The following is a 23,211-nucleotide window of genomic DNA, read 5'->3' as shown; positions in this document are numbered from 1 at the left end:
TAGTAATGGAAGACGCTGCCCTCACGGCAGGGGAGGCCTGCAAAATCAGGGCTCTAAAGATGCCTTCTTTGTCAAGCCCTTTCAGCGCTCCTGAACCGAGGCCCAATTGCCCACCTCTGGAGGCAATCAAGGGTTGTCTGTCTCTGCACCCACAGGCCTGGCAAGAGATTACAAACAAATGGGTGCAGCAGATATTGTCCAGAAGTTATGTCATCCCCTTTGCCCATGCACTCCCCCAAAACAAAAAAATCCCAGATGTGCTGCCCAATCAAAAGGATCAAGCAACCAATGAAATTCAAAGGTTGCTAGACAAGAGAGTCATCCAAGAAGTCCCCACAGACCAACAAGGAAAAAACAGGAGACTGGAGACCCATCCTGGATCTCACCAACCTAAATAAGTCGACCAAAAAGAGCAAGTTTCAAATGGTCTCTTTATAGTCTGTGCTTCCCTTTCTGGGAGTAGACTATTGGATGTGCTCAGTAGAGCTTTAAGCTGCGTAACATATAAAAATGGACAGATGGTCCAGAAGAGATCTGCACTTCGGCTGGGAGCCACTCATCAGTTTCGAGCCCTGCCCTTTGGTCTCACTACAGCCCCCAGAGTGTTCACCAAATGCATGGCAGTGGTTGTGGCTCACTTGAGGTGCCTAGGATTCTAAGTATTTCCATACTTAGACGACTGGCTCCTAACCACTACGACCAGGCATCAACTCGTAAGAGTAAGAGAAACTACCTTACATCTCTGCTAACATCTAGGAATCAGTGTAAATTTCAAAAAAACAGCTCTACAGCCTTGTCAGAATTTGGTTTTCATAGGAGCTCAACTAGATACAAGACAAATGATAGCAAATCTTCCTCCAACAGAATAATGTCATTGCGCAATCAGGTGAGAATATTGATTTGCAATAAAAGAGCGACTACAAAACTAGTACTACAGATCCTAGAAACGCTGGCAGCTTCAGTAGCATTAGTGCCTGTAGCCCACCTTCACATGAGAATACAGCAGTGGTTGTTATTGAACCAACAGTCCTTTCTAGAACTTCCAGTGTGTCACAAGATCTTGATTACAGATTCATGCAGAAAAAGATCTTCAATGCTGGATCCATTCTGATCAAGTCAATCTAGGACATTCATTTTTACCCAGTTAGCCCCAAGCCACAGTGACCACGGATACCTCCCAGATGGGGGAGGGGTCATTATCTGGGAAGGGCAGTCCAAGACAATTGGTCCCGTTATGAGGCCCATCTACATAAAAATGTTCTAGAGATGAGGGGAGTGTTTCTAGCGTTGCAAGCCTTCCAAGGCTTTCTCCCTCTGGGAACAGTAGCAGTCCAGTCAGACAATATGTCAGTAGTCTGGTACATCAACAAACAAGGAGGAACCAGATCTTGCCCTCTTTGTCAGAAAGCCTTGTAAGTTTGGCAACGAGCGATATCTTACAACTGCTTGTTGATAGCAATGCACATTCCAGGGAAATCCAACGTCATAGCAGACAAAGCACAGCAGGGCAATTTTGATGCCTCATGAGTGGTCTCTCAAACAAGAAGTTGCAGAAAGGATATACCAGAAATGGGGCCAGCCTTGCTGTGACCTCTTTGCTTCTCCAATAAGCAACAAATGCAGCAGCTTCTTTGCCCTAATCCCCCCACACTGGGAGACCCCGAGAGATGCACTTGTTCACAATTGGCCCCCGGGACTTTACGCTTATCCCCTAACACCACTAATACTCAAATTTTTACAGAAAGCAAGCGTGTTGAAGAGAAAAGTCATCCTCATTGCTCCTTACTGGCCACGGCAGATTTGTTTTCCTTTTCTGTGGTCTCATTTTCTAGAAGAACCTTGGATTCTAGACCCAGTTCCAGACCTCTTCTCGCATCCGCAGAAAATGGTCGATTACAATTTACCGAATCTCAAACTGACAGCATGGCTACTCCAATTCCAATGATAGCCAGACATCCCCTACTAGACACATTTACTTTTCTCACATAAGATCTCAACACCTAAACTTTATAGGAGCAAATGAAAAAGGTTTGCTGTGTGAGTTACAGAAAATAAAGTTGATCCTTTTACTGATCCCCTTCATTTTATTCTGGATGTTTTAGTGAAACTTTTTAATGAAGGTATGTCAGCAGCTACTATAAAGGTTCATTTGGCTGCTGTTTCCAATTTCCATGTAGGGGAAAATGGTTATCCAATTATGTCACACAAGCTTTGCAAGACTTTTTTAAGAGGAGCCTTGTTATTAAGACCTCCATATAAGAGTCCAGCTCCTCCAGGGGACCTAAACATTACTTGTTCCCCTTTTGAACCTCCAGCCAATTGCAATCTAAAATTTTTGTCATGGAAAACTGTTTTGCTGGTGGCTATTACTTCAGCAAGGAGAGTTTCCGAGTTACAAGAACTATTGGTCAATCTTCCTTATTTGGTGTTTCATAGGGACAGAGTTTCACTTCATATTTATCCTTTTCTTCCTAAAGTCTTCCTAAAGTAGTATTGGGCAACAACCTGAACCAATTAATTAAACTGCCATTTTTCCCCCCAAATTTCCAAAATAAAGGAGAGTATATGTTACATTTATTGTGTTTTCGCAGACATCTTTGCATAGAACTAAAGATTTTAGAAAGTCAAAACAATTCATTTATTTTTCAGAAACAAGAAAAGGTTTACCGGTATCCAAGGTTACCTTACCTAAATGGCTTTCTGATTGCATTACCTTTATTTATATTTCCCAGAATAAACAGCTGCATGAACCTGTAAAAGCCCATTCTGCTAGAGGTATGGCTACTACTTCAGCTTTCCTAGCTAAAGTACCTGTGGAAAATATTTGTGCTGCAGCCACATGGTCAAACCCCCATACCTTTATTACTCATTACAAACTAGATTTGGTCTTCAGGAATAGAGCTTCCTTTGGATCTGTGGTACTGAGGAATATTCTTCCTTAAGCCACCCAGGATTCAGTTTGCTAGGGATGCTGTCCCATACATGAGAATAAAGGCAAGACTGACATCGCATAAAGAAGTTATGTTCTTAAAATATTCCATGCGTGTTGTCCATCTCTGCCTTTATTCTCACAACCCTCCCACCAACCCCCATCCTAATCTCCTAGGAGATCGGGTAATAAAAGAAGATAGTTCTTTTTATGGACTGAGTTGTTTCAGAAAATAGCGTGTAGTAAAATATTTTCTTACCATTATTTCTTGGTTTTTCTTATAACGTTTATGGTCCTGTTTTGGCAAACAAGATTTGAGGTAATTGAGAGGTGCATTCTGGGAATTGAAGGGTGCTGAGAGCTTGTTTGGAGGCCAGAAGCTTTTGTATAAGGTCAAGACGGATCCGAGGGATAGGATCCGACCCCATACGTGAGAATAAAGGCGGAGGTGGACAACACACATAGAACATTATGGTAAGTACATAACTTCTTTTTAAATTAAGTTCTTACACGGTTGTACTTCTTGCAGTTATTAGCAAAGTTTTTTTAAACGAGAAACATCTTTATTAAATTATCACTTATAGACAATCATACATTTATATGAATGAAAACAAACTATACTGACATAATTTTAGCTGCATACATTTTACACTGCAAACCATATTGACATAATTTTAGTTGCAAACAATGACTGGGTAGATTAGAAGTGAAGTACAGTCGCATTACATAGCTCATTCAAATCATGCCTTCTTTTAAACCTCGTTCCTCCTCTGCATGTATTGCTGCCACAGTTCCCATTTTTGCTATGTAATTTGCTCCTGACCTTTTCTAAAGATCCCAATTCCAGTTTTTTTTTTATCCCTTTTACTATGTTCACTTCTTCTAGTACAGTTGGTTATGACTTCCGATTTCCATTTTCTAGTAATTGCTTTTTTGGAAGCCACCATAATTAGTCTCAGCAAGGCCTTACTATGTCTAGGCAATTCCAATTCTGTGTCATAGCTCAAAAAAATCACTTCTTTAGTTATACCAAGGTGCTCACCCATTATCTCTGACAGAGTAGTTTGCAGGGAATCTTTAAAGTCTGCCAATTCATTATATTCCCAAAAAATATGTTCCCAATAACATGTTTCTTCCCCATCACAACTCTAACATTTGCTTTCTACCCAAGGAAAAATTATTTGGAGTCTACTTGGGGTATAAGAATACTTATGTAAACACTTGCAAGTAAAGATCCTAAATCTTGTAAACTTGGTTGCATATAAGGGAAACATAACCCCCCCCCCCATTTTTTCTTTCTGAATTACTTATCGAGTCTCTTCCCAATCCTTTCTAACCTCCTTTGATTGATTCTTATAGTTATAATGCAACAGTTTGTGTGCTGTACTAATGTTTCCTTTTTTAACAGCAGCTTCTGTTCTAGATTCTTCTAAAAACTCTACCAGTGCTGGTCTTTCGCTTAGGATCCCGTTTCTTTCTCTTTGCCAATAATCTATCAGTCCTTGATAGGGAATGCAATCTCTAGCCTGCAGTCCAAATCAATTCTTGTCCTCTTCCCATTCTGATGTTCATCATGCATACAGCTGCAGTCATAACAGATGGGTTCTCCTGCCGTCAGGCGGGTCCTCGGTCGGCCGAATTCCAAAGTCTAGGTCCGGCGTCGGTTGTCGTCGCTTCTTCCCTGATGTCAGTGCCCCAGGGGTATAAAATAACCAGCCAACGCCATTTTCTTCAGTCTTTCTTGCCGCGCGGTGCCCGAAGCAGAAGCAGTTCGCAAGTGCCGGTCGGCCAGCTCCTGAAATTACGAAAATTTTGCAACCGAAGTCTTCTTGAAAGCTAAGTACCCCGTTGGGGAAACTTTTCTTGCCTCAGACCGATGAGAGACAAAGTTAATAATTGTATTTCATGCGGGAAGCAAATACCGCATAAGGATTTCCATTCCCTCTGTATTCCTTGTTTAAGCCCAGACCACAACGTCTCGGTCTGTCGCTTTTGTGCTACATTCAACAAACGCACCATTAAGCGTCAGGTGGAATTCGCCCAGCATTATTTTGGCAAAAAATTTAACTATGTTATGTCGTCGGATACTCCGACTCCAGTTTTGTCTAAAAAAATGCAAAGACAAGGACCGACACACGAGGTCCGCGGCCTCTACCGACACCACGCCAAAGCCGACTTCACATGGTCTGGTTCTCAGCGAGGCGCCTACGCAGCCCCTGACTACCAACGACACTACATTGGCGGTGTCTCCTGTGCCCGAGGTCGCAAGCTCCTCGGCCCACACGCCGACTACAGATACCGAAGCCAATCTTGGCGGTGAATCTCAAAATGTGGACAGGTCTACCTCTTCTGAAGGTGTCTTCAGACCTTCCTCTTCTTTTTCCATCAAGGCTTACACCAAGTCTAAAGCAGCCATGCATTCTAAGAGACAAGCTACACAGGGCCCATCTCCAGGCGCCATGCCTAAAAAACAGATTCTTAAAATGGCTGAGGATTTGATTACTCTTATCAGGGGTTCTCAACCCCCCCCCGGGCAAAAGGCCCAGAGTGGAGGAAGAATCCCCCTCCTCTGATCAGGGCTCCATTATTTCAGAGCACTCTGATGACCAGGAACATGCTTACTCCCCTATTGAAGATTCTGATGCTGAGGAGTCCATCCCCTCTGTCTCCCCCCCCCCCCCCCCCAGAGGATTACTCATTTGGGGAAACTTTGCATACCTTTAGGGAACACTTCCACTGGGAAGGCCAAGATTATTCAGATACCAAGAAAAGGCTTAGAGAATTTCTCTTGCTACCTCAGCACAGGCCTCTAGCTATACCTCCTGTCTTGAACATACTAGATGATGTGTACTCGGAGGCCTGCCTTAACCCAGATTCTCTACCTCCAGCTCCAGTCAAGCCTGACAGGTACTACAGGGTTCCTGACTCACACCAATTTCTATACAAAAGCCATGCTGCTGACCCAGAAACTATCTCACAGGGCCCCAAGGGAATTAAGGCCTGCACTGCTAAAAATCCATTACCTTCCGAGAGAGATTCCAGATCCTTAGAAAGGTGGGGGAAAAAGGTATATACCTCGGCCACCTTAACCATGAGGGCATTAAACTATCAGTTCCATATGCTAAAGTACCAACAGTTTTTGTTATCACAATTGAGAAGTAAAATGTCACAACCTGAACAACCAGACTTGAAGGAGTTGCAGGATTTGATGCATAGTGCAGAACAAGTGGGTAAACATACCTTGCAATGTGGTTTTGATGCTCTAGAGGCCTCATGTAGAGCTGCTGTTACAGGATCAGTCATACGTAGGCATGCCTGGCTCAAGGAACAAACCTTGCCAGATCATGTCAAAGCTTAAATTACTAGATGCCCCTCTACAAAAGGATGTATTATTTGGTGCTAATGCTGAGGAGGTATTAAGGAAAATGGAGGAAAAGGCTAAATCAATGCAAACAGTGAAAGATTTTCTACAGGTACAACCCCCACGTTTCAGTAGAAATTGGCCTTCCAAAAATTGGTCCTTTCCAGCCATGGACAGACCCCAAAGAGGTAGGTACAGGCGCCCGAGGGGCAGAGGGCAAACCCAAGGATCGTTTAGAGGCAGACAATGGCAAGCTCCTACGCAAAGAGGTGGTGAGGATAACTCGCAACCATTCAGAAAGCAAGCCCAATGACTTTCCCCTTTGCATGCCAAGCAAGACTCAAATGGCAGCACCATTAGGCAGAAAACTGGCATTATTTTCAAAAAATTGGCATATTGTCACAAAAGACAAATGGATCCTGGACATTATAAACAGAGGCTACAGATTCCATTTTCACACCCTTCCAAAAATGAGAGGCATGCCAAACCTGCCACACAATCAAAGGGCAGAGGCACAAAGACTAATTTCAGATCTCATAGACATGAAAGCTATTCAAGAGGTACCTACGCACGAACAAGGTCAAGGTTTTTATTCCAGACTATTCCTGGTACCAAGGAAGGGAAAAGATTGGAGACCTGTTTTGGACCTATCCATCCTAAACACATTTCTACTCGTACCAAAATTCAAGATGCTCACTCTACAGCAGCTTCTTCCCATGCTGGGCAAGGAGTCTTGGCTGGTAACATTGGACCTCAAGGAGGCATACTTGCATGTCCCAATCAGACAAAATTGCAGAAGATACCTCAGATTTCTTGCAGGTTCAACCCATTATCAATTCTCTGCATTGCCCTTTGGCTTATCTACTGCGCCCAGAGTATTCACAAAATGCCTGGCATCAGTAATTGCCTACTGCAGACTTCAAGGGATACAAATATACCCCTATTTGGACGACTGCCTGATCCAAGCGGACATTAAGCACATTCTTCTGAAACATCTGGCTTATGTAATAATGTTGTTGAATTCTCTGGGATGCACAGTCAACAAAAATAAATCAAAGCTAATACCCTCTCGGAAAATAATTTTCTTGGGTGCCAACTTGGACACAAACACCCAGATGGCCTACCTCACGCCAGAGAAGCAGGGGCAACTAACTCAGTACTTCAGAACACTAGCAAATTGCACCAGGCTGACTGCAAGGAAAATCCTGCAGGCTCTGGGATTCATGGCATCTTGCATCTTACTAATCCCATGTGCAAAGCTGCATATGAGGAAACTTCAGTGGTACCTGAAAAACCTATGGTCTCAACACAGCCACAGCCTGGAAACAATAATACCACTAATTCCATGTCTTCAAAAGGAATTTCTGTGGTGGGCTCAAGCATGCCAAGCAAACAAAGGTCTCCCATTCAGCAAGCCTCAAGCAAATCAAGTCATCACAACAGACACCTCGGACTACGCCTGGGGTGCGCACATGACAGATCGGTGCATTCAGGGCAAATGGTCCTAAAAAGAAAAGCACCTACAGATCAATCAAAAGGAAATGCTAGCAGTAATAAATGCTATTATAGCTTTCAAAGACCTCCTGCAACCAGGTCAACTATTGATAAGGACGGACAACACCACAGTAATGTGGTACATAAACAAACAGGGAGGAACCCATTCATACCCCCTATGCAGACTGGCCATGTCACTTTGGAACCTGGTCCTGGACTTACAAATCAAACTACAAGCACAGTACTTGCCAGGCAAGGAAAACACGCTGGCAGACAACTTAAGCAGAAATATGACAGATCCACACGAATGGAAGTTGCATCCTCAAGTTTTTACAGAGATAATTCAAGCATGGGGAAGGCCAGACATAGATCTCTTTGCCTCCCACGAAAATCACCAATTGACAAAATTCTGCTCAAGGATTTTTCATCCAAAGGCCTGGAGAGTGGACGCTCTCTCTTTCAGTTGGGCATCCATGACAGTTTATGCCTTCCCACCTCTTCCTCTGCAGCCCAAAGTTCTATTAAAAACCAGAGCAGACAGACCAAAGATGATTCTCATTGCTCCAGACTGGCCAAGACAACACTGGTACCCACTCCTGAGGAGCCTGACGCATTCCCCACCATGGACCCTGCCTCTAAGGCCTCTTCTTCTGACTCAGCACAGCTTCAAATCTCTTCACAGTCAGCTAAAAACACTCAATCTAGCCGCATGGAAGATTCCTTAGCATCACAACAGACCCTACTCTCCAAGGAAGTACAGGATGTCATTTTGGAGGCCAGAAAAACGTCTACCAGAAAAGCTTACTCCGCAAAATGGAAACGGTTTTGTGTCTGGAATGAGAAAAAGGGCCAGGATCCTGGAAAACTGAATTTACCTCAAATATTACAGTATCTAGCTGAGCTGCTAGGCAGTGGACTTTCTCCTCCATCATAATCCATGCCTTAGCCATTTCTGCAGAATACAACACTGATCCTCCTTTATTCTCTCACCCCCTCTTAAGACATTTCCTCAGAGGGGCTAAGAATCTAAAACCCCCAAGGAAACAACCAATACATGCTTGGGATCTCAATTTCATTCTAGAAAAGCTGACCTTGCCTCCTTTTGAGCCAGCTGCCTCATCAGATTTGCAATATTTGTCCTGGAAAACAGCTTTCCTTCTGGCTATTACCTCAGCTTGTAGGGTATCGGAACTACAAGCTCTCATGGCTGTGCAGCCTTTCATCATCTTCCATCAGGACAGAGTTTCCTTACGAACCAACCCATCCTTTATGCCAAAAGTGGTATCCAGGGTAGCTTTGAATCAGGCTATACACTTACCTACCTTTTATCCTAATCCTCAAAACAAAGGGGAGAGATTACTACATTCCTTGGACATCCACAGACAACTGTGTTATTATTTGGGCAGAACAAAGCCTTTCAGGAAATCAGATCAGCTCTGTGTCCTATGCTATAGGAGCTCAAGGAAAGCCAATTTCCAAACAGACTGTCTCAAAATGGATAGCCCACTGCATACGCTTTTGCTATTCTTTTCATGGCAAAACTGTACCTATAGGCATCAGATCTCACTCCACAAGGGCCACGGCTACCTCTGCAGCTTTTCTCAGAGGAGTTCCTACCAAAGATATTTTGGAAGCAGCCACTTGGAGTTCTGTGCATACCTTCTCCAAGCACTACCACCTTCCATTATACTCCAAATCTAGAGCGGGCTTTGCCACTGCAGTCTTGCAGGGCATTCTGGCTCCTCCTAGTTCCACCTAGTGCCTACCACCCCTTTCTTAGCTTTGGGATTCTACCCATCTGTTATGACTGCAGCTGTATGCACGATGAACATAGTACAGTTTTGTACCTACCATAAATGTAGATGTTCGAGTGCTAATACAACTGCAGTCCAGGTTTCCCTCCCTCCTTCCCCTCTTGGGACAGGCCTATTGGCTACACCTCCTCATGCTACTTGATTGGGGTATTCATTCTTGATGTATTTGCTTGCACTACTGTATTTTGATTATATTGCATTGCTTTATCACACAAATGTATGTATTGCCTTCCTTCTGGGGGCACCTGACATCTGGGGCAAGAAAAACTGAAGAAAATGGCGTCGGCTGGTTATTTTATACCCCTGGCGCGCTGACGGTCAGGGAAGAAGCGACGACAACCAACGCCGGACCTAGACTTTGGAATTTGGCCGACCGAGGACCCGCCTGACGGCAGGAGAACCCATCTGTTATGACTGCAGCTGTATTAGCACTCGAACATTTACATTTATGGTAGGTACAAAACTGTACTTTCCCTTTCCTCCTCTAATTATTTGCTCTCAATACCTTGGCTCTTTTGTCAGTTTTCTCCAATAAATTCTAGCCCCCTCTTGCCGTTTTCTGTATCTCTAATTGCAATCATCCCTATCAGCAGAATCTCCTTTCTCCATTCCTGTGTAACCTTAGTTCTTAGAGTACTTTTTGCTACTTTATGAATATAATATTCTGTATGGTTATTGTTATTCTCCTTAAGGATCTGCATCCAGAATCCCAGTCTCTCCTTATTTCTTGAGCTCCCCCCACCACTGTTTCATAATCATCCCTTTCCATTTTGAATTATAGGTTTCTGCTTATGTATATGAGCCTTAACTGTGTAGCTCTGAAACACCCCTTCGAATCTGGTAATCCCAAAGCACCCTGTTCATTTGGAAAAATCGGCTTATCCCACTTGACTCTTGCCATCTTCCCCTCCCAGATAAAATCCTTCAGCGCTGTATTAATTGCTATCCACAACTTCTCCTCTGGTTGCTAAAATGTACCCGACCTGTGTAGAAAACTAAAGGGACTTAGTGTTTTAAAAATATTTTAATTGTTTGTATCTTGCTATCCATAGTCATATAACAGAGCTTCCAGTTTCTCAATTTTTGTATTATCTTTTGTCTAGTCTCTTCCAACATATCCTTAGCTGCCCCACACTAGAATCCTTTTTAATCCATGCTACCACGTACTTCATTTTATCATGTCCCCATAAATGTGGATATTGCTGAACCAGTTCATGTGTGGGTACATAATTTACAGCTATTGCCTTTGTTTTAGCATCATTAATTTTGTATCCCAAAAAGATTTAAAACTGTGTCAAAATGTTCCACAACATTGAAACATCCTTTTCTGGTTTGATCAGGTATAAAATATCTTCAAATAAAGCCAGCTTTTGTTGACTACCATACCAGTTCGATCTTTGAATTTCTGAATCCCTATTTTCTTTGCCTATGGTTCTAAATTTAATGCAAATAAAGGTGAAAGAGGACACCCTTGCCTGGTTCCTCTGCTCAAACAGAAATTATCAGAGAGGAGCAGACTCACTTAAATTTTTATCTCTGATCCTTCCTATATCCTTCTAATCAACCTTATAATTTTAACAGGGAATGCAAATGCTTCCATTGCCCAGCTCATAAACTCCGAGTTTGTTCTGTCAAATGCTTTCTCTGCATCAAGATCCAGTAAATAACAATGGTATTTTCTAACATTCTGCTTCCTTCTGAATCATCAATGTTCTGTTAATGTTATCAGAAGTTTGCCTCCCCTCCACAAAACCATATTGATACATATCTATCAGTTTTGACATCACCTTTGCCATTCTTTTAGCCATTGTAGACATAAACACTTTATAATCATGGGTGTGTATGAAGCTGGATCTGATGGGTTGTTATAGCCACCACCTCTTTCCTCCAGGATGTCGGTGCTGCTTCACCTCTTAAAATACTGTTAAAACAAAACCTTCCAAATCTTTATCATTTTTCCCTCCTAGCTTGCAGACTTTCACAGGAATGCAATGTATTCCTAGGGACTTTCCTGTTGATTGGTTATACAACACCATTTTTATCTCATCTTCTCTTATCCTCTTAGTAATTGGGCCTCATCTACCTCTAACCTTGGCATATTTAATTCTTACATAAACATTTCCATTTGTACCTTTTCTTGCTGTCCATATTTCTGTGCTTTATACAGACTTTCATAACATTTCTGAAATGTCTGTAGTACCTCTACAGGATCTCTTCTTATCTTCTTTGTTATAGATTCCCTGAGCTTGGCAACAACCCTTTCTACTTTCTGTTGCCTGAATCCATTGTGCTTAAAGTTTTTATACTGTGAAGTTATCAAAACTGTTGCTTAACCGCAATCTTCTAAACTCTTGCATATTACTGAGATAGTCCCTTATTTTCTGTTTAGCATTCTGCAATTGCTCCTCCTCTTGTTCTTTCTCCTATTCTGCATTACTTACATTTGTCAGTCCTTCTAAGTAATTGTTACTTCTTAACCATATTTTTCTTTTATTTCCACCATTTTAAACTCCACTTTAATTTTATCCCACTTCCTAGCCATATTTTCAGGAGAAATTTCTGTCTTCTCTAATAACTCCTGAATAATTTCAACTACCCATTTCTTAAATTCCTCTTTTTTCAATATATAGGTGGGAAAGCACCAGTCTCATTTTTTATTTCATTACCCTGAGTTTTTTAGTTGTCTGTGCATGATCTGAAGTAGTTATTGAATGCGTATCAAAACTTATTAAATACACATGTTCCTCTGAAATGCAAGTTCTGTCTAGCCTAGCCCAGTTTTTGTATATTGGGGAATGATATGTAAAGTCACTCCAAACTCCTGCTACTGAATTTATATAATTCATGCCAAATATTTTCATAAATTTCTACAAAAGTCTGCCGTACTGTGTTATATTCTCCCTTCTGGGCCCCCCCAGACACATCTTCATTGCGGCAAATCAAATTCCAGTCCACACCTATAAGTAAATATTCCCTGCTGAAAGCTGATTATTTCTCCCAGAATTTTCTTAAGCTCCATTATAGCAGTTTTAGGTGGAGTATAAGTGCATGCCAGTGTAATCCTCCTCCCTTGCCAGTAGCCCCTTATTACTGCAAATCTACGATTATTGTATTTTTGTCCATTTGTATTACTGTTGTTGCTCCTCTTGCAATTAATAAGTACTTCTCTTTTCCTTTGTCCCAGGTGTTCTGCTGAGTAACTGTCCAGAAAACCTTTCTTTATCAAATTCACATGTTCATTTCTTTCCAAATGTATCTCCTGTATCATAGCTATTTGCACTCTACATTTTGTCATATAGTTCACCACTCTCTCTTTTTTGTATATATCTATGAGAACATTAACTTTTACAGATAATATAGAAAGCATCATTATGTTAAAAAGTTATTCCCACCTTTTATGTGTAATCATTTTTGTTAAGGATCTATTTTCAGCTTTTGTGTTATATGCAAACACTAATGTTTGGCAAGTTGGTCTTGTATACAGTTGATGTTCTTCATGTTTCACTGTTGCAGTCATTACAGTTGGGTTATCCTGCTGGCAGGCTACCCTCAGTCCGCCTGAATTCCAAAGTCTAGGTCCGGCGTCAGTTGCTGTCGCCTCTTCCCTGACGTCAGTGCGCCAGGGGTATAAAAGATGCAGCCGACGCCATTTTCTCCAGTCTTTCTTGACGCGCGGTGCCCGAAGCAAAAGCAGTTTGCAAGTGCTGGTCGGCCAACTCCTGAGATTTTCGTGTTCGAATTTCAGATCTGAAGTCTTCACTAAAAGCTAAGTACCCCGTTGGGGAAACTTTTTTCTTGCTCCAGACCGATGTCAGAAAAAGTTAATAATTGTATTTCTTGTGGGAAGCAAATACCTCATAAGGACTTTAATTCTTACTGTATTCCTTGCCTAGGCCCTGACCACGACGTTGCTAGTTGTCAGTTTTGTGCTAGATTTAACCAACGCACTACTAAGCGTCAGTACGATTTTGCATTTCACTATTTTGCCAGAAGATTTAACTATACAATGTCGTCGCTAGCCATCCAACAACCGAAATGCACAAGAAACACAAGAAAAAAAAAACGGGCATCCGAGGTGCAAAGCCGACGATGAGGCTTCTTCTAAGCCAGTCGCCGGTTCGACGGTTCTCAGTGAGGCGCCTTTGCAGCCCCTGACGACCACTATTTTAGACTCGCAGGCCGCTACCGACACCCACGTGGAGTCGACTAGGCCGCTGGAAGCTCAAGGTATTGAACCTTCGGAAACTATTTCCTCAGATGGGTCCTGAGCCACTGAGCAGGCATCGGCTTCTGAGGGCGTTTTCAGACCTACTCAATTATATGTTAAAACGACTTCAGCTTCAAAGGCAAAGACCTAAAGCACCTTTAATGACAAAGAAACAAGTACAACAGCCTCATGGACAGGCCTCCATGCCTAAAAAACAGATGCTCAAAATGGCCGAAGACCTAATTACTTTGATCAGGGGTTCCCATCCCCCTCCTGATAAGAGGCCTAGGCAAGAGACAGAATATGAATCTTCAGATCAGGTTTCCATTTCATCTGATTCCTCTTCTGATCAGGAATACTCTCTTCCTCCCTATGAGGATTCTGATGCTGAAGAATCAATCCCTTCAGCCTCTCCTCCTGAGGATTATTCTTTTGGGGAAACTTTAGATACCATGAGGGAGCATTTCCACTGGGAGAGCCAAGATTATTCAGAATCTAAGAAAAGGCTCAGAGACTTCCTTTTACTACCACAACACAGGCCCCTAGCTATTCCACCTGTGTTAGACATTGTAGATGATGTATTTTCAAAAAACCTGCTGCTGACCCAGAAACTATCTCTCAGGGTCCCAAAGGGGTCAAGGCTTCCACTGCAAAAAACACTACTCCCTCTGACAGGGATTTTAGGGCACTGGACAGATGGGGAAAAAAGATTTACATTTCTGCTACCCTGGCTATAAGGGCTTTAAATTGTCAGTTTCATCTGCTCAAATATCAGCAATATATTATGTCACTGCTTAAACAAAAAATGTTGATTAATTCTGAATGTGCAGAAAACAAAGAAACGCAGGAATTATTGCATGCAGCTGAACAAGTTGGAAAGCATACATTGCAATGTGGATGTTCTTCATTCCACATTGCTGCAGTCCTAACTATTGGGTAGTCCGCTGTCCAGTCGGCCCGAATACCAAAGTATAAGGCTGACGTCGGTCAGGGCGCATAAGACTGACGCCAGTACGTCAGGGTACTAATGCGCATGACCGACGTCATATCCTCAGTCTTTTTTGCCGCATGGTCCGATGCAGAAGCAGTTTTGCGAGTGCAGGTTGGCGTTCTGAAATTTTCTGAAGTCGGAGTTTCAGACCGAATCAAAGTTGGCTAAGTACCCCGTTGGGGAACATTTTGGTCTTTTCTTGCCTCAGTTTTTAACCGGATGTCAGAAAAAGTGAATAACTGTATTTCTTGTGGGAAACAGATACCTCATAGGGATTACCATACCTTGTGTATACCTTGTTTAGGGCCTGAGCACGACGTTGTTGGATGCCGCTTGTGCTAGATTTAACAAACGCACTATTAAGAGACGGTTAGACTGTGCCAGGTTAGTGTTTGGGAAGCGTTGTAATTATAAAATGCCGTCGGATGCTCCGACGCCGCTTCGTCAAAAGCGCAAGGACAAAACAGTGAAGCCTAGGGTTGATGAACCGGCAGTCCCAGACGTCGGTTCTTTAGACGGCTCAGTGGAGCCAGAGGTTTTGCCGGGAGTTTCTTTGGAGTCTCAGGCAGAGACTTTACTGTTACAGGATGTGCCTGCTCAGGAGGTAGGGCAGGCTGAGGGGGCTTCTCAGGTAACTGTTCTACCCTCTCTTCCCAAGGTAGTTAGAGCCTCTCCTTCTGTTTCCAAAACTTCTTTGAGAGGTAGGCCAAGTTTAGCTTCAGTGGGGGCTTCTCCTAGCACTTCAGGTTCTGTGCCTAAGAAACATATGCTTAAAATGGCAGAAGATTTGATTACTTTGATTAGAGGTTCTATGCCTCCTGATAAGAGGCCTAGGGTGGAACCTGAGTTTGAGAGTTTTGAACAGTGTTCAGAGGCTTCTGAGTCTTCTGCGGAAGACTTGCAGGAGTATCCTCCTTATTCTGATTCTGATGTGGATGATTCCACTCCTACAGCTTCTCCTCCTGAGGATTTCTCATTTTCAGAGACTCTGCATTCCATGAGGGAGCACTTTAAATGGGAAGGCCAAGATTACTCTGATTCTAGGAAAAGGCTTAGGGAATTCTTGTTTTTACCCCAGCATAGGCCCTTAGCTATCCCTCCTGTGTTGAATGTGGTAGAAGATGTTTTTGCAGAGGCTTCCCTGAACCCTGATTCCTTGCCTCCTGCTCCTGTTAAACCTGATAGGTACTATAGGGTGCCTGAAGCTCATAAGTATCTTTTAAGAGTCCTAGGGCAGACCCGAGACTGTTTCTCAAGGACCTAAAGGTGTTAAGGCCTCTGTTGTTAAAAAATCCTGTTCCCACTGATAAAGAGGCAAGGGCTTTGGATAGATGGGGAAAGAAAGTGTATACTTCTTCCACTTTAGCCATGAGGCGTTGAATTGTCAGTTTCACATGCTAAAATATCAAAATTATCTCCTTTCACAATTGAAATCTAAGGTGGATGCTTTGGCGGAAGGTATTGAGTGTAAAGAGTTGCTGGATTTAGTTCATGTGTCTGAACAAGTGGGTAAGCATTCTTTGCAATGTGGTTTTGATGCTGTACAGGCCTCCTCGAGGGTGGCTGCCACTAGTTCTGTTCTTCGCAGGCATGCCTGGTTGAGGATCAGAATTTAGCTGAGCATGTTAAGACAAGGATTTTGGATGCTCCTTTACAGTCTGATGTGTTGTTTGGTTCGCCTGTGGAAGCAGTTTTAAAGAAACTGGAGGACAAAGCTAAGTCTATGCAAACTGTTAAAGATTTTTTGCAGGTGCAGCCACCGAAGTTTAGTAGAAATTGGCCTGCTAAAGGATGGACATATCCTGCTTATGATTCCCAGTCTAGGGGTAGGTCTAGACGTGGTAGGGGCAGAGCTCAAGGTTCTTTTAGGCCTAGAACAGGGAGTTCACCTGCTCAGACTTCTGCTGAGGGCAGGGGTCAGTCCTTTCGTAAACAGACCCAATGACCTGCCTTTTCAGCTGCCAGTAGATTCTCGTCTGGCAGCTCCTTTGGGAGGAAGACTGTCTCTTTTCAAAGAAAATTGGGATTTAATTACTCAAGACAGATGGGTGTTGGATATCATTCACCACGGTTGCAGGTTTTATTTCCATACATTGCCCCCTTTCAAAGGCATGCCAGACGTTCCTCCTCCACAAAGAAAAGAGGCTCACAAGCAAATTTCTCAGTTACTCCAGATAGGGGCCATTCAGCCAGTCCCTGTATCAGACAGGGGCCTAGGATTTTATTCTCGCCTGTTCCTAGTACCAAAGAAGGGGAACACGTGGAGACCAATTTTGGATTTATCTATCCTCAACACTTATCTGGACATTCCCAAGTTCAAGATGTTGACGTTACAACAGCTTTTACCTCTGCTGGGCAAAGATCACTGGATGGTAACTTTAGATCTCAAGGAAGCTTACCTTCATGTGCCTATAAGACTAAGTTGCAGGAAGTATCTGCGTTTCGAGCTGGAAATTCTCATTATCAGTTCTCTGCATTGCCCTTTGGCTTATCTACTGCCCAGAGTATTCACAAAGGTTCTGGCTCCAGTGATAGCTTACTTCAGGCTAAAAGGAATTCAAATCTATCCTTACTTGGACGACTGCCTGATTCTGGCTCAAGAAAAGGAAGACCTTCTACAGCATCTGGAATATGTTATAGCAGTGCTAAGATGCCTAGGGTATTCTGTGAACGAAATAAAGTCCAGTCTAGTACCCTCTCAAGACATGTGCTTTCTGGGTGTGAGACTGAATACAGCAGCCCAGATGGCCTTTTAACCCCGGACAAACAAAAGAGTCTATCACTTTACTTCCATCAACTATCTCATCAGTCCGTGCTGACTGCAAGGACAGTCCTTCAAGCATTAGGGTTCATGGCATCTTGTATTCTGGTGCTTCCCAATGCCAAACTGCATATGAGGAAGCTACAATGGTATCTCAAAATGTATGGACACAGCACTGCCAGGATTTGGACACTGTCATTCAAATAATACCTTGCCTTCAAAAAGAATTTTTGTGGTGGGCTCAGGAATGTCACCTAAACAAGGGACTCTCTGTGACCCGCCAGAGGCGAGTCAGATTTTAACGACAGATGCCTCGGACTTTGCTTGGGAGCTCATCTAAATGGAAAGTGGATACAAGACAAGTGGCCTGCCAGACTACAGCATCTACATATCAACATGAAGGAGATGTTAGCAGTCCAGTTTGCATTACTGGCTTTCAAGGAGTTACTTCTTCCAGGGCAGGTGTTGATTCTAACAGACAACACAACTGTCATGTGGTACATCAACAAACAAGGGGAACACATTCTTATCCTCTATGCAGGCAAGCAATGATTTTATGGGAGACTGCGCTCAGCTTGCAACTAACTCTTCAGGCAAGGTTTCTGCCGGGAGCACAGAACTCCTTAGCAGATGTGTTAAGCAGACAAATCATGGATCCCCACAGTGGAAACTGGATCCACAAGTATTTCAGAAATTGACAGTGTCATGGGGAACATCAGACATAGATCTGTTCGCTTCTCCACTAAACCACCAGCTGCCAAAGTTTTGCACAAAGGGGTTTCATCACACAGCCTGGAAAGTGGATGCTCTGTCTTTCAGTTGGAAAAATCTTCATGTGTATGCCTTTCCACCTCTGCCTCTTCTTCCAAAGGTGCTATTAAAGGTCAGACAAGACAAGCCAAGGATGATTTTAATAGCTCCAGATTGGCCTCGGCAACACTGGTACCCACTACTAAGGAGTCTGGTAAGGAAGCCTCCATGGCCTTTACCTTTGATTCCGCATCTGTTATCTCAGAAGGACGGTCATCTGCTCAATGTCAAGCTTCACTCTCTTCATCTAACAGCCTGGCATATTCTGTGTTGAAACACAGCAGGTCTCAACTTCCTCAACAAGTTTTAAATGTGATTATGGAAGCTAGAAGACCTAGTACAAGGAAAGTGTACGCAGAAAAATGGAAGAGATTTTATTTTGGAGTACAGCAAAGAATTTGGAGATTTCTGAGCCTAATTTGAGTGTGGCTCTTCAATATCTTACTGAGTTATTGGACAAAGGTTTGTCCTTCTCTTCCATTAAGATTCATGCCGCAGCAATTTCAGCTCACTATGATTGTGACCCACCATTGTTTTCATCCTTTGTTCAAGCAGTTTCTTAGAGGGGCAAAGAATATAAGACCCCCAGAGCTCCTACTCCTGCTTGGGATCTCAATTTTGTGTTGGAAAACTTACTCTACAACCTTTTGAGCCTGCTACTGCTGAATTGAAATACTTGTCATGGAAGACTGCTTTTCTGTTGGCTATTACTTCTGCAAGAAGGGTGTCTGAGTTGCAGGCCCTTATGGCAGTAGAGCCCTTTTTGATTTTCCATAAGGATAGGGTATCATTACGTACTAATCCTTCCTTTATGCCTAAGGTGGTTTCTAGTGTGGCTTTAAACCAAACTATTCATTTGCCTACTTTTATGCAGACCCCCAAAATAAAGGGGAAAAGATTTTGCACACTTTAGATGTACACAGGCAATTGCGTTATTATTTAAGCAGGACTAAGGATTTTAGGCAGTCTCAGCAGTTTGTTTCTTTTGCTTTGAGTTCGCAGGGCAAGCCTGTGTCAAAACAAACTATTTCTAGGTGGATTGGGTTTTGCATTGCATTTTGTTATTCCCATCAGGGCAAGGAGATTCCAGCTGGGATTAGGCCTCATTCCACTAGGGCTACTGCCACTTCAACAGCATTTCTAAGGGGGGTGGCAACTAAGGATATTTTGGAGGCAGCTACTTGGAGTTCAGTGCATACTTTCTCTAAGCATTATCACCTTCCTCTCTACTCTAAGTCTAGGGCTGATTTTGCCACAGCTATTTTGCAAGGCATGTTGTCAGCTCCTGCTTCTTTATGATTTGCCAGCCTCCCTTACCTCTGCTTTGGGATTCTACCCAATAGTTAGGACTGCAGCAATGTGGAATGAAGAACATAGTACAGTTTTGTACCTACCATAAATGTAGATGTTCGAGGATCCACATTGCTGCAGTCCAATTTACCTCCCTCCTTCCCTCTGTGTTTAGGGGTGGTTGTGTAGGTGAGGTTATATGCTGATAATTTTGTATATATTGTGCATATTTTTGGTGCAGGTATATTGGGCCTTGTCTTTTTAGGGTCTTCTGACATCTGGGGCAAGAAAAGACTGAGGATATGACGCGGTCATGCATTAGTACCCTGACGCACTGGCGCCAGTCTAATGCGCCTGACCGACGTCAGCCTTATACTTTGGTATTCGGGCCGACTGGACAGCGGACTACCCAATAGTTAGGACTGCAGCAATGTGGATCCTCGAACATCTACATTTATGGTAGGTACAAAACTGTACTTTTTGATTCTCTGGAGGCCTCCTCCAGGGCCGCAGTTACGGGTTCTGTCATTAGGAGGCATGCTTGGTTAAAGGAACAAAATCTACCTGATCATGTTAAAGCAAAATTATTAGATGCTCCATTACAGCATGATGTTTTGTTTGGTGTTAAAGCAGAAAAGGTGTTAAAGAAAATGGAGGACAAAGCTAAATCCATGCAAATAGTCAAGGATTTCTTATAGGTACAGCCACCAAGATTTAGCAGACACTGGCCTACAAAGAATTGGTCCTTTCCAGTGTCAGACAGGCCACAAAGGGGCAGATACAGACGCCCTAGAGGCAGATCCCAGCCCCAAGGTTTGTGCAGGTCTAAACAATGGGGTGCTTCTACCTCCAAAACTGGAGAAGACAGATCACAGCCATACAGGAAACAGTCCCAATGACTTCCCCCTGCCTGTGCCAAGTACTTAACTTCTGGCAGCACCTTTAGGGGGAAAACTAGCACTTTTTTCTCAAAATTGGCACATAATAACCCAGGACAAATGGGTCTTAAACATAGTGTCAAAAGGCTACAAGTTTCACTTCCATACCCTGCCAAGGGCAAACGGTTGGCCAGACCTGCCAAAACATCAGTAGGCAGAGGCACAAAAACAAGTCTCATACCACATGAACATGGGCCATTCAACAAGTACCAGAGCAAGAGCAGGGACAAGGATTTTATTCAAGACTGTTCTTGGTACCCAGAAAGGACAAAGCCTGGAGACCAGTAACTGGACCTATCTATTCTAAACACATATCTGGATATTCCAAAATTCAAAATGTTGACTCTACAGCAGCTTCTGTCCATGTTGGGCAAGAAGGCTTGGTGTGTGACTTTAGATCTAAAAGAGGCATACCTGCATGTCCCAATCAGACAAACATGCAGAAGATACCTCAGATTCAAAGCTGGCTCAGTGCACTACCAATTCTCTGCACTGCCCTTTGGCTTATCTACTGCGCCCAGGGTCTTAAAGTGTCTGGCACCAGTAATTGCATTCTGCAGACAGAGGAATACAAATATATCCTTACTTGGACGACTGCCTCATTCAGGCAGAGAACAAGGACATTCTATTACAGCATCTGGCATTTGTAAAGAGATTACTACTGTGCCTAGGGCACACAGTCAACGAACAGAAATCAAAACTAGTACCCTCTCAAGAGATAATATTCCTGGGTGCAAGCTTAAATACAACTGCCCAGATGGCTTATCTCATGCCAGACAAACAAAGGCAACTGACTACCTATTTCAAACTGTTGGCAACAAAGCCCCAGTTATCTGCAAGAAAAATTCTGCAGGCTTTGGGCTTCATGGCATCCTGCATTCTACTAATTCCATATGCAAGACTGCATATGAGGAAACTTCAATGGTACCTAAAAAGTGTTTGGACCCAACATTGCCACAGCCTGGAAACCATAGTTGCTCTCATTCCCTGCCTGCAACAGGGGTTTCGATGGTGGGCAAAGGCCTGTCACCGGAACAAGGCACAGCCATTCACTCTATCCCCAGCCACACAGACATTAACAACGGATGCATCGGATTATGCCTGGGGAGCCCACATGGCAGGAAAATGTATTCAAGGCACATGGTCCGCAAACCAAATTCATCTACATATCAATCAAAAAGAGATGCTAGCTGTTCAAAATGCCCTGACAGCCTTCAAGGACCTACTTCATCCGGGACAACTACTGATAAAAACAGACAACACCACGGGCATGTGGTATATAAACAAGCGGGGAGGTACTCATTCTTACCCCCTTTGCAGACTAGCCATGACTTTGTGGGACACAGCAGTGGCTTACCAAGTACATCTGCAGGCACAATTCCTGCCAGGAAAGACAAATACTCTGGCAGACGAACTAAGCAGAAACATCATTATTGGCAGAAAAAAGACAGAAAATCCACCCAAGGATGGCCAATCAACGAAATCCACAAGTGTTCCAATTAAAATGTAGTCTCTGATAAAACTTTCTTGAAAATAAAATGAAAATAAAAAAGCTCAAAACTGTCCCTTCGACTGTTTTCTTCCTCAGATCTGAGGAAGACAACAGTCGAAAGCGCTTATCGGATATCTTCAAGGGACAGTTTTGAGCTTTTTTATTTTTCATTTTATTTTCAAGTCAAAGTTTTATTCGTATTAAAGGACTACATTTTAATTGGAACACTTGTGGATTTCGTTGATTGGCCATCCTTGGGTGGATTTTCTGTCTTTTTTCTGCTAATATTGACTGTTTTTGTGACAGACCACCTTTAGCGTTTGGGAGTTATTTATTCATAAGCAGAAACATCATGGATCCCCCACGAGTGGAAATTGGATCCACAAGTCTTCAGCATGGTAACAAGGAAATGGGGATGCCCGGACATAGATTTATTTGCCTCACAACTGCCATCTAAAGAGATTCTGCACAAGGACTTATCACAGACAAGCATGGAAAGTGGATGCCCTATCTTTCAGCTGGAAAAACTTAACAGTATATGCCTTTCCTCCTCTGCCTCTCCTCCCCAAGGTACTCAGAAATGTCAGGCAGGAGAAGCCAAAAATGATACTGATTGCCCCAGACTGGCCATGCCAGTACTGGTATCCAATCCTAAGGAGCTTGTCTCAATGCCCAGCCTGGACCTTACCTCAAGTGCCTCATCTACTGTCCCAGCAGAACAATCAGATCCTGCACAGCCAACTCAAGACCTTAAATCTGGCAGCATGGCGGATAATGTAGTCATACAAAACACACCTCTCACTAAAGCGGTGATGGATGTTATTTTGGAGGCCAGGAGGCCTAGTACTAGAAAATCCTATGCTGGAAAATGGAAGAGATTCTGTGCTTGGAACCAGGCACAAGGAATTGACACAGCTGTACCAAATATTCCTCAGATTTTACAGTACTTGACTGAGATGCTGGACAAAGGCCTATCCTTCATCTATAAAAATTCATGCCTCTGCCATTTCAGCTCATTACAATACAGAGCCACCAATCTTTTCTCATCCTTTATTAAGGCAGTACCTCAGAGGGGCCAAAAATTTAAGGTCTCCAAGGATATCACCAATACCTGCTTGGGACCT

General features: G+C 43.1%; 1 protein-coding gene across 1 annotated transcript in view; it reads left to right on the top strand.

Moving 5' to 3' along the window:
* Window positions 1–23,211, top strand: part of WBP2NL (WBP2 N-terminal like) — a 965,291-nt gene that overhangs the window by 899,035 nt on the left and 43,045 nt on the right. The gene's annotated exons all lie outside the window — the stretch shown is intronic.

This window comes from Protopterus annectens, chromosome 1.part1 (genome assembly GCF_019279795.1).
Source record: "Protopterus annectens isolate FY-2018-M chromosome 1.part1, PAN1.0, whole genome shotgun sequence".
Taxonomy (NCBI): Eukaryota; Metazoa; Chordata; order Ceratodontiformes; family Protopteridae; genus Protopterus; species Protopterus annectens.
This window is presented reverse-complemented; position numbering and strand designations above follow the sequence as displayed.